Below are 12,373 nucleotides of genomic sequence, written 5' to 3'. Positions count from 1 at the left end.
GATACATGGATAAAATATCATAGATATGTAATGGATATTATATATTTATCCTTAGCTCTTCCACATCTTGGAGCCACTCTCAGGGAATAGATTAACAGGAGGAAAGGCCTAAGGAGTGATTTCTGAACACTGAGACTGTATGTATGCAACAGAAATAGTAACCATTCATACTTGTATGATTCCTCAAACTTCCTTAACTGAATAAATGATCATCTGAAGAAAGACGCATCTGCGTCTGTGTGAATGTCCTCTCAAATTAAATAAGGAACATGACTCTGATTAAGATCCTGTTTGAAAGGACCTTTTTTTTCTCCTCACAGCTTCCAGGACATTCCAGGATATTAGACCAGTGAGTGAGCTCTCTGTTTTCTCTTGCTGCTGACCTTTTCTGAAAAAGGTCACTCGGGTTTCAGTGCTGGTCATCGATGCTGTTCCGTGGCTCATGGTCTGAGTAGCTCAATGATGCATGATCACCCATCTTTGTCATAGACGAGCATATGCACTGAGCTGACGGGGCTCCAGATTGATGTTAAAACCTGGAAACATGGCATCGCACCAGCAGTAAATGAATGTTAGCGTCATACGTTTTGTAACTTCCTGATTACCCTTTTCTAAGAAATTAAGCTACTGAGAATGTGAAGTCAGATTCTGATTTGTTTATTTACTGTTTATTCATTCTTGTGACAGAGCAGATCCAAGATATACCCTCTTTGGAGAAATATTTGTGAGGATAAACAACTTAAAACTCACACAAAGTGTCTACAGACAAACAGACTTTGGAAGAAATTCTAAGTCTTTATCTGTTTTTTAAACACGTTATCCCCTTGGGATGTCTCTGTGTAGGGCCCTTGTCACTTTTTTGGCTCATTTTCATTCTTTTTTGATAACAAAAACACATAAATTTAAAGCATTTAATGCTTCACTCTCTTATCGAATATTTTTCTTCTCTACAACATGATAAAAGGTGAAGATAATGCATACTGGAGCTATGATGAGGATTTCCTGAGGCAGCTGTAAGCAGAGTTTCTGAACTGACATATTTATGAGACAGCATAAGCTCCATGACTCCAGCTATATTAAGATATAAGCCTCAGCCACTATACAGTGGTGGAAGTTGGTGGAAAAACTTCAGATCTGTTCCTCTTCCATAGTTTATCAGACTAATTCTTCCCCATGGTACTCTTAGACACAATTCCTGATTGTAAGAAATGTCTTGACTGTCTTTGAATCTTAAAATGTTGTGATGTCTCTCTAGTGAACAGTCAATCATTGCAGCCATACGCACAATGCACTAAGGTATATGCAGATTGCCTTGTGTATGTCCTGATTATCACTTGTAAGTGTGAGATCTCATTGGGGAACAACACCAAACATATGCAAACAAAATATTATATTTACAAAAGTTATATTTTTTTCTACTATTATAGTGATTATTTGCAACATGTGGGATATGACACGACCAGATGGATTGTAGGTATTTAAGATGGCGACTCTGAAGTAATGCCTCATGCTTAAAACGTCACTACTGGATAATATATTTTTCTCCATGGGAGCTATGTGGTTGTGTGGATTTATCTGTTTCATAGTTTTCAGAGTTCATCCATCCACTCATTTTTGATATTCCACAGAGAGGGAGGGATCATGTTGTCTGGATACTGGAATCAAACGCTCACATATACTTGCCACATAAAATGTTTCAAGTGCCTTTATGCTTGTTAAACCAAAGTGAACAGACAAAAAGGTTCAGTCGTACCCTTGGCAACCTCTTGTGTTAAAATGCAGGTTGCTGTCATGTTCCTTTTCACCTTCAGTATTCTCAGTGGCAGGCTGCTTTTTTTCAATTAGCTGTCTACTACCAATCTTTTTGAAAAAGCTGCAAAGTCAAAGAAAATTCAGTGAGGCTGTTTCTTGACATCTGTGCACATGTTCAGCAGCAGCCCTGCCCTCTGACCTCTTCGCTGAGCATCCCACATGCTGCTGTGGATCTCTTCTCTGGAGTCTTGGTGATGTCCGGCGGCCCGAGTTCGTAGGTCACAGTGATGACAGCAAGCACCTTGCTGCGAGACTCCTATGTGCCCACCAAAATAAACACAGGAGGGTCTCCTCCAGCCCTCCCACAACACCCCCTGTCCAGTTCTGGCTGAGTCTCAGAGAGTAAACACTAAAGGATGCACAGGATCTTGTCTTCTCTAATCCAAATACTGTCAGGGTCGGAGGTCAGGCTCGGAGATCACAGTCAACTTTTATCCCAGTGACATTGTTCCAGAGAATGTGCCTGTTTTCCTTTGCTGGTCTCTAGTTTGAGGAGCTTTTCATCACAACCTGTTTTTCTTTCTCTTTTCTCTGCTAACATATAAACAGCCAGTATGTCTAAGTGAAAGAGCATATCAAGTCAAGTGAAGCACACAATAGTCCACATCTGTCACTAGATTAGAACACATCATCACTGCTTTTACTCATTTCATTTATGACATAAAACTTAAATTTACAGTGACTAAAAGGAGGTAAAAGAAAACGACCAAAAAAAAAAACCCCTTCACCCAAGAACACCTGCGAGATGAAGGGAGTCAAACAACCTGGCCTGCTCTCTCTATGAATAGGACTGTCAAGTCTTTTTATTTGTGGCTAATTTTCTTTATGAGTGTTTCCATATGGCGGTCATATACACAAGAGAAAAATGGGAGGATTGCAGGAACATGAAAGACAACTTTGCTCTCCTCCCTGCATTCCACCCTCCTTGCATGCTACTGAACACTGTGAATCTCAAAAAGGTAAAGTGTATGCATATATATATATATATGAGTCTCTCTCCTTTTATTCTGAAACTAGATTACTAAAAGATGACCTGTATCTAGCTTGTTTCCTTCAGTGCATGAGCCATCTTTGCAAGCCAACTAAAAGGTTGCTGTCCTGTAGGTTATAGCACTGGCTAGCAATCTGTCAATTAACTCAAAAGGTTGCCAGTTCTATCATTCCCAGTGAGAATGAACATCTCTCTGACTTTCTGCGTCATCCAGCCACTCTTGACTAATTTGTTTGTTTTTTTCATGAGGATGAAATCCCCCAGCTCTCACCAGCATTCCCATATCAAACTGTGGGAAACCAAAGCGATCCTGCCACCTATCTTGTCTCATACAAAATATGTTTGAATGACTTATTTACTTTGTATAATACATATTGGGGTAAAAAACATAATCACTACTCGGGAATCCCATCTAGGATACGTGATGAAGTTGTTGGGGTGAGGCTGGAATGGATGGTGATGATGGTTATTTGAGCAACATATAGTGTTTCTGCCTTACACTGCTAAAATATTAAGTTATGTAAAGATTATGGTGTTCATTAATACTGAAAAGGTCAACATGCCTGAACCATAAGTAAATTGTACTTTAGTGGCCAGGAGCTATTATTGTTGGATAAGAAATCAAATATGTTATCAGTGAGCTGTTTGCAGATACATTCATTAGAAACCTGAGAACGGATGAAAAACTGATCAGCCAGAAGTATATTTCCTTCAAGATGTATCTGTTCATCTGTTATTGAAGGAGTTGGGCTGGGTAAGTCCCAGCAAACCAGCTCAGACTGGAGTAAGCTGAAGAGCTGAAGTAAACTGTGGCTGCTGAAGAAAATCAAACCAGTAAAACAAAGAGATACCGATACATAAAAAGTGTTATTTTCAACTTGTGTTCAATAAAAGTAGAAGAATAATAACTAGACTTTACTTTATGATAAGTAAAATATAGTTTGCTGACATTATAGTTATAAATGTACCATAGACAGATATAATATATCACAGTGCAAGAAGCTTGTCTACTTTGTGTCCTGCAGTGCCAAAGAATCACTCAGTACAGCTTTAAATGAAAGATATTGAGGGTTTGCTGCATAACAAGATTACATATTTAAAAAAATAAAATAAAATCAGTGGTTAATCTTAATCCAAAATACACAGTGTTTCATATGATAGACCATTAAAAAGTAATAATGGCGTCTGATATAATAAGCTATTTGCTATTGAAACAAATCAGTTGGAAAACCTCATAAAACTAAGCCAGAAACATTATGGTTTTATATCAACTTTCATTTTAAAGTTTCATGGTGCGGGAGTGAAATTTTAGCAACAAGGTTGAGGTTAGCATGCGGCAGGAGATCTTCACTTAGCAACCTTGAAAAGATCTAAATTGAAGACAGCTGGATTTATTGACTGTCAATGAAAGCCAATCTCATCTATAAAGAATTAATAGAAGTTAAACTCTTTTATTTGGCAGAAGCTGTCTTTCAGTGGTTTTCCAAACATAACATAGTGCACTGCAAGAGACTCTGGGTTTAACACAACTGTCAGCTTCGTAGACTTTCTTGTCTGTCTAGAAAGTCCTAACCAAAAGTATTTTTCATAAGTTTACATTTGAAAGAATGAAGACGTACACCATGTGAAACAACAAACTGCATAATGAAAGAAGAGCCAGTGGAACCCCCCCCTCCCAAAAAAAAAAAAGGTGACAGCATCAACCAATGCTTCAGCATCTGGACATTTACAAAGACAGGGTGGTAGGGAGGGAGACAACAAATTGCTGGACATTTGTGTAATTTATTCAGAATACAGTGCCCTCTAGATTGCAGCCTGCAACCTATTTGCACAGCATTATCTCTCAGAAGTGGTTGGAATCGGGTGAGGTGCCAGTGCAGCGTTTCTGAAGTTTCTTCATACTGGTACACATTAGTATCACATGTCTCTACTGCTTGTTTTTTCACTTAGCATACAGTGGAACTTAAACATGTGCATTACTTCAGTTGTATTGGCAGATTTGACATTGGAGAGCGTCTTTTAAACTTATGAATCCCACAAGCAATGGAAAGATTTATCAGTATCAATATGCCTCCAAAATATTCTACAGTTTCTTCTCTTCTCTGAAAGTTGGGGCCACCATTTTGGATAAACGTAAGTGACGGAAAAATCATTTATTGTTCTTCACGGCAACCTACAGTACATAAGCTGGACTGTCCTTGAAAATACGTAGCACATTTTGAAACACTGGTATCACATGTGTTGCTGTCAGCTGCGCAATCACCATGTTCAAGTGTCATTATCCTCTGTGGAGGACATATTTGTGGCTGTGGTTTTCAGAGATTGTAAAGCCAAGTATAAAACCTCCCTTAAAGTTTTCTGCCCAGTAGAGCCAGTATGGTTGCTGCTGGGAGCTAAATTATAGGTAGGGGCACACACTAGGCAAAAGAGGTTACCAAACATGCCAAGCATTAGCCATTTAAATACCAGTGGGCGATTGCTAAATCATCAAGAATTTGATTAACGGCAACAGTTTTTTTCTGTCTCATACGTTCTTAATCGCTTTTTGCCAAGTGTGTATTCACAAGCAGTACTCGCAAACTGTGTGTACTGCAGCATGAGGGCTGCCCCTCTTTGTTGTGACCTGTACTGTGAAGGCAGGTGGAGGGTTCAATCCCTGCTACTCCTGTCCACATGTCAGTGCGCTGAATGCCAAATTGGTCCCTGTGAGCAGAGAGGGAAATGTATGTAAATGCTTTAGACAAAAAGCATCTGCTGAGTGCAGTGTGTAATGTGAGCCCGATTCTGAAAGTATTGTGAAGTTTTAGTCAAAGTGAAATGTATGGCTCTTCACTAGAAAAGAAATAAGTTCATTAAATAAAATGTCCCTCATCGCTATATTATGCACTTTTTCTGTAATTCACCCTAAAATGTCTCAAATGTTACTTTGACAGGATTGTACACATTTCCAGTTTGATTCTGAGCATGAAACCCTTTTAAATCAATCCGCACAATAAGGTCATGGTTAAACCAAAACTATTAGCAGCTCGTAAGCAGTTTAACACTTCACCACAGGCGTCCGTGTTTTTCTCACCCTCTGAGCTTAAATTCACGGAGGTCAGTAATGAATTTTTCCTAACAGCGACTTCTCACTTCCAACCGCAAACGAGCACAGCGACAGTGCTACAGCGGACAGCTAACAGTTCCAGCCAGCAACACACACTCTTCCTGAATCTGCTAACTGCAATTGCAGACTCTTTCTCAGAAAATCATGAACACCCACACACACACACACACACACCACCCTATACTCTGCTGTGCTGTGTGTGCCAGCTGGGTGTGCTCTGAATTTGATGAAGCAGGATAATTTTCTCAACTGATCATATCAGTAAAGGAGGAATCCCGACATCAACACCATATTCTGGAGGTAGTCACATATGGGAAACATTTTTCCAGATACTAATAAACTTTCATCTGTGGCTTTTGTGAATGTAGAGAGTCTGGATGGGCTCGGCACCATGTCCAGGCCTCCTGCAAATTCTGCACAGCCTGAAAGTCAAGATGTTTTAAAAAAGGCAGATGGAAAATAATAACCCTGAACTGAATCCACACTGTACTGCACTAACATGCACATACATATAAATGCTTGCACGCACATTAAAGTATGTGTTACAGTATGTGCAAGGCACACAGATGCATGCCTAAGCATATAAGGCAGAGAACAGAGACTGCATGAAAAAAAAACATTTAAAATGATGATTTTAATTTTATTTTAATAACATGGTTCCTTCACTTTTGCTTTTATATGTCATGTACATTTGTTGAACCATGAAAGCACATTTAGAAATCAAATCCTGTGCTCATGAATCAGAAACACAGAGGTCTGCAGGGAGTTTACCTGTTCTAACTTTGAACCTGCCATACATAAGGTACCAGATGTTTAAAGCTCCTCCACAGGAAGTCAAACAGATGTTTCGCTGGCACTGTGAGCAGTGGAGGTGCAGACTGTTGCTCTGACTGTGTACACCAAGATTACACACCAAGTCAAACTCAAAGTGAGGACGAACAAAGCGAGAACAGATGATTTTTCTATCTTTACCTCCTTGGGCCCTTTTATTAAATTCAAGATAAGTGCAACCGCTGGTTCCTTTTTTTTTTTGCTTTCCCCTCTTTCTTCATTTAATTTGATCAGAAAATCTGCTGACGCAGTTTGGTCCCCCACTCATGTGAAACCAATTTCGGCAGCGCATAAAAGACTGCTGCCGCGCTTCAAACAGGCAGAGGCTCATCTCGTCCTCGCCCAGAAAACCCTCGATCAGGCTTGGCATAGACGTGTGAACCTGCAGGTGTGTTCTTACCACTGCGAGGTCAAGGAGGGGGAGGAGAAACCGTTTCACACATTAAGCACAACGCAGCAGAAGGCTGACACTATCACACAACCTGACGTGGACACGAACAAAGCGACAGTAAAGTCAGTATGTTTTGTGTCATGCAGTCAGGACCACAGAAAAATGATATGGTGGCAAAAACAAATCTATGCACCAGTATGAAGGGGAGACAAACCAGACCTCTACCCAGATATATATGATACACGCACACACCAGCTTTGGTTTACCACACAGCCAGTGGCGTAGTGATGCCTGGAGAAGTGGGTATATTTTAAATGTACACCCCCATTTTTTAAAGCAGTCTGCCCAGCAAAGGATAAACACTCTAGGTTACAGTGACAGGTAAGACTACTCTTATATATTTAACTCAGCCAAAAATAGTACAATAGTCATTGTCACTTAACCTCTGCTGCTTGACTTCAGGGAGTAAGGATCATTATGAAATCAGCATTAGCCACAGAAGATTGTTTTTGCAGTAAATACTGGACCACTGCTGAGACGTTTATTTCTTACTCCATCTCCTCACAATGTCTTCACTATCCTAGGAAAGAAGAAAATCAGCTCCCACAACTACTGAATGATGCAGACTTAGAAGTGTGTATACCCAAAAAATGAGTGGGTATACATTGTACTATGGCTCTCAAAATTAAAACATGCATTGTTATGATCACTGTCACTTATACAGAAACAATGCCCAAGAAAAAGAAAAAAAAAAGACTTCTACATGTTAGACCATAAAGTACACATATGTGGCCGACCTTTAATCCCAACCACTTCCAGAAAACTATGGTTCAGTTCAGACCCCCTTTTCTTTTCACAGCAGAGAAAATACACAAAGAGGGTTACTGAAAATATCTGTCTCCACAATTTCTGTTTGTGTTTATTTGAAATTAAAGTACCGTAAGTTATTTGATTCCTGTTTGTAGCTTTATATCATAATTTGGATTTATTAGGAAGTATAAAAAGATTTCATTTTGAAGGCCCCTGAAAATTAATAACACATATTTTAATGTAATGTCTAACGTTTTCATTTTATTTATTTATGTATTCTAGAGTTATTTCAATGTTTACCATGAATCATGAAGTAAAAATCATAGATCTGCAGTTCCTTTTCTGAATTAGACATTTATTGTGATTGATTGTTCACTGGTGTTTAAATCAGCATTCACACATCTGTGTAGAATTTTGTTCTTTTCTTTCTTTTCTGACATTCATCAACACACAGTTCACAATCCACAATCCACAGCAGGCACTCACACAGAAGCCTACCTCAGAGTTAAACTGAGTACCTTCACAGAACTCTGTTCACCTGCCAGTAAAGATTTTGTTTCCCGTAAGTAAAGTGTAACTTCTGGCTGACATCAGATGCAGCGTGTCACCACAACAAAACTTCAGAACATTTTGAGAGTCAGTACAACGCGTTAGCTTTACAACAACATATTTTTCATCCGATTTTTTTACACCGTGACAGACGGCGTGGGAGTTAAACAGAGTTCCAGTTTGAGGAATTTTGAGAATTATAATAAATCTAGTACACTGGTTCACACACACTGGTTCAACTTAGAAATGTAAGTTCCCCCGCTGCTTTAATAACGCCAGTGAAATGAACTAAACTTGAATAATTAGTTCAAAGTATGAACTATTGTAATGTAAAACCGACTTTGTTGAGTCACTGAACTTGAAACATCAACTTTAATAAACCTTGTCATACTGATACGTTGCATTCAAATTTGCCTTCCAAATGTATTGTCATAGTCTGAAGAATCAGTTATTCAGTTGCTGCAGATGCCTTACAGCTGTGACTGCTCCCACTGAAGCCACTTTTATACTCGTACTCAACTTATACAGGGAAGACATGTATGGCTGCTCCCAGTAATCTGTTTTATATTTACCGACACACAACAAGGTTTCATGCATAATTTCTTTAATGACAAAATTTCTTTTATTTAAATGTCTTTAATGAAAAAAATGAATGTCACTGAAGAGCTTTATGCTCAAACAATGCATTCTGGGGAGTCTGATCCCATACTATTAATGTTTCTCTAGAAGACAACATGGTACATTAATTTAACTCATCATTTCAGGTCAAAGGACTTCCTGTCAGATGTTCTTAGCTGCTCTGAAGATGTAATGTAGACTTTTTTTTTTAGGTTGACGTAACATAAAAGTAATACAACTCTGTATTTACATTAAACTGATGATTAATTGATTCCACAAGATTCCTGAATGATGTTCTACAGTGATCTGCACGATTGATGAACTGACCACAATAAGAATCATGAAAGTTTCTTTTTTTCAAATTCACCACATGAAAAGATCTATGAAGCACATTAAGGTTATGTTATGCTTGTTCCCTAGAGTGTGTCATTAAATCTGAGATTCAGAGGTCTTTACTCATAATCCCCGATTCAGTGCCACTGGCTCAACTAACTCATACAGAACTTTGGCCAGTGCTCTCTGCTTTACTTATGGCTTTAATAAAGTAAAAGAAATAAAAGATGAACGTGTCAGTACATATTAAACATATAACATCAATGTTATAAACGGAAGACTGTCAAAACAAGTGCAAGTCTACACTGAAAATACAAGAACTGCCTTAAGTCAAAGTCATCAAAGAGTCCAACACACCACTGGTGCAGTACTGTTGTTCCACGCTAAAAACATTGTAATAGGATATGACAGGAGGGCAATCTTTGATTTAGTCAGATACACTGCAGACATTTGCATGCCACAAAGATGAAACACTTGGGCAGAGTTTGGCTCATTCTTTACACTGTAAAAGTCAGAGAATGTGGTGGAGACTAATTGCAGATGTCTTGCCTTTGGGTTGGGCAGCCCATCATTATGCCAGGTAGCGGCTCAAAACATTCCTGATCTGGCCAGTGCCACTGAAATGTTCTTCCAATCTTATGTTTTTGCTGCCATGTGTGATGTGTTCAAAATGGCCCAGACTGTGCTGTTTTGGTTTGCATAAAAGCTCAACAAGCCTCTGCTGTGTGCATACGCCGCATATGATCCCCCAGCATGTTGAGAAAGTCTGGGTTTGCGTACACTGAGATGCCCAAACAGGCTCTGTGAAGATGGAATGTCTCTTTTATGTGAAATTAAATAAGATCAGCTTGTGGGCCTCTCTCCTTCCTTTTCCGCTTTCCGTTTTATGTTCATTTCCATCCCCGAACAAAGCCGTCTCTCCACGGTGTATTAATGCCCATCAAAGGCCTCAATCAAGTTACTTTGCCACAGGCTAAAGCCAAACTGGAGAGGCTAAAGTTTAATGTTGTCAGTGCAGTGAGGATGTGGGCTCATGTCTCTTCCGTGTCCTTGTGTTTTCTTTTAACCCCCCACATTTGCAAATATCTTGCAAGTCCGATTAATGGAACAAGGCATGTGAAAACAGCACACACTAAAGGGGCATTTCAAGGTCACTGACTGTGACAACAGTCTTACTCATTGTGCCATTAGGACAATGTCTTTATGTATTTCACCGAGAGAGGAAAATTCAGAGAATAAAACATAATTGCACAGGGCTTCCTAAAAAATTAGTCATGGCTGTGAGTCAATAGACTCTTAGTTTAGAAGTATCCGGCAATAAGAAATATTTAAGAAAAGGCTGCCGACTGTCTGCTGACATTTTCTCTTCCTGAAAACTTCCTTCACACTTATTGACCCTATCTATTGTGTGCTCTAACCAGAGTTTTCTAAATAGTGTGTATAGAGAGCATGTAATGAACAACAGGGGTGGATTTCACAGTAATCGTAACAATAAATCCCTTTTTTTTCCTCACTGAACTGGGAAACTTAAGCGCTGAATTGTGAGAGTAAAAAAAAAAAAGCAAAAGTACTGAATATCATGGATAATTTACTCATATATAAATGCATAAGTAATGAATACATTAGTCCCGCTCCCCTGCAATTTGTCTTTCTGCTGCCAATGTATAAATTTGTATTATAAAACAATAAAATATATAATGAATATAATCTTTTTTTCATCTAGGGGACTGTTATCATATGGTCCTTATAAACTGGCAGATTTAGACCAGTTGTCTCTACACAGGACAAATAAGACACTCAAATCAGATGTATGATTTTATTTGACTTTTAATGACTGCACTCAGTGAATTTAAATATTGAACGTGTGCCACCGATGGTGACTCGTTTCCAAAGGAAATCGGCTTAATGTTACTACTCCTGAAACTACTGAATCTTGTGTTTCTGTAAGTAAAATATGACTGCAGTGCTTTTTTTTTTCTTTTTCTTTGTACGCTTGCATGAATGCACTTAGTGTGTGTGTGTGTGTACACATGTGTGTGCTCCTACTGCAGGTGGGCCTACTGTCGAGGGGAAACTTTCACTCGCTGTGCCAGAAAACTGACATGTAAATAATTTTTCACAAGTGAAGAACACTCTCTGATCATCGCGAGCTATAAAAAAAAAAGAAAAGGAGAGCCTGTGCATGGCTCTGATAACAAAACAATTACATTTAGCAAAACTGGGGACACTTTTCCCTGTGAAATGAGAGGAGATCAAATAATGCTTGCGGCTAAGGCATGAACCACACTCTAAACATGCCAATAGAAATATAAAACACACTATATTCATCTTTATTTACAGTGGTTGCAGACTTCCTGGAGCTAGATAAAAACAGATTTGACAATATTCAGGCACATATAGAATTTCAGATTCCTGCCGGGGACCATTGTGCTTCTCACTCGTGACCACACAAACAATTTTCTGTCTATAAAATGATTAAATAATGACCTTTCAGTTCTGGTGCCTGGTGCTGAACTAAATAAAATATCCAGCAGAAAAATGCTGCAAACATAAAGCGTTATTGGTTTTGAGTTATAGAAAACATGAGAGTAACCCACTCGTTGAATAGGTAAATCTGTGTAGCTGTTACATTATTGTATTACCTAACATTCATTCGCTGCTAAGAATAGCACAGACTCAAGTATACAGTCCCAGCAGGTTGAAAATTTGGCTAAGCAATCATTAAGTCTGGTTCACTGCCATAAATCATGCTGCTGACATATGAGGAGAGAGTTCAAAGCAATTAGATATTTGTTTGACTGTATTAGATGAAACATTAACTGCTGTAAAGTCATTTCATCTTCCCCCCTTGAGACAGTCGGTTTACAGTTGAGCGTGAGCCAGTTTATTATTTTTTTTCAGAGCATGAACATTGCACCAGACGCACAAGTAG

Source organism: Larimichthys crocea, chromosome VIII, assembly GCF_000972845.2.
Source record: "Larimichthys crocea isolate SSNF chromosome VIII, L_crocea_2.0, whole genome shotgun sequence".
Lineage (NCBI taxonomy): Eukaryota > Metazoa > Chordata > Actinopteri > Sciaenidae > Larimichthys > Larimichthys crocea.
Note: the sequence above shows the minus strand (reverse complement) of the source record.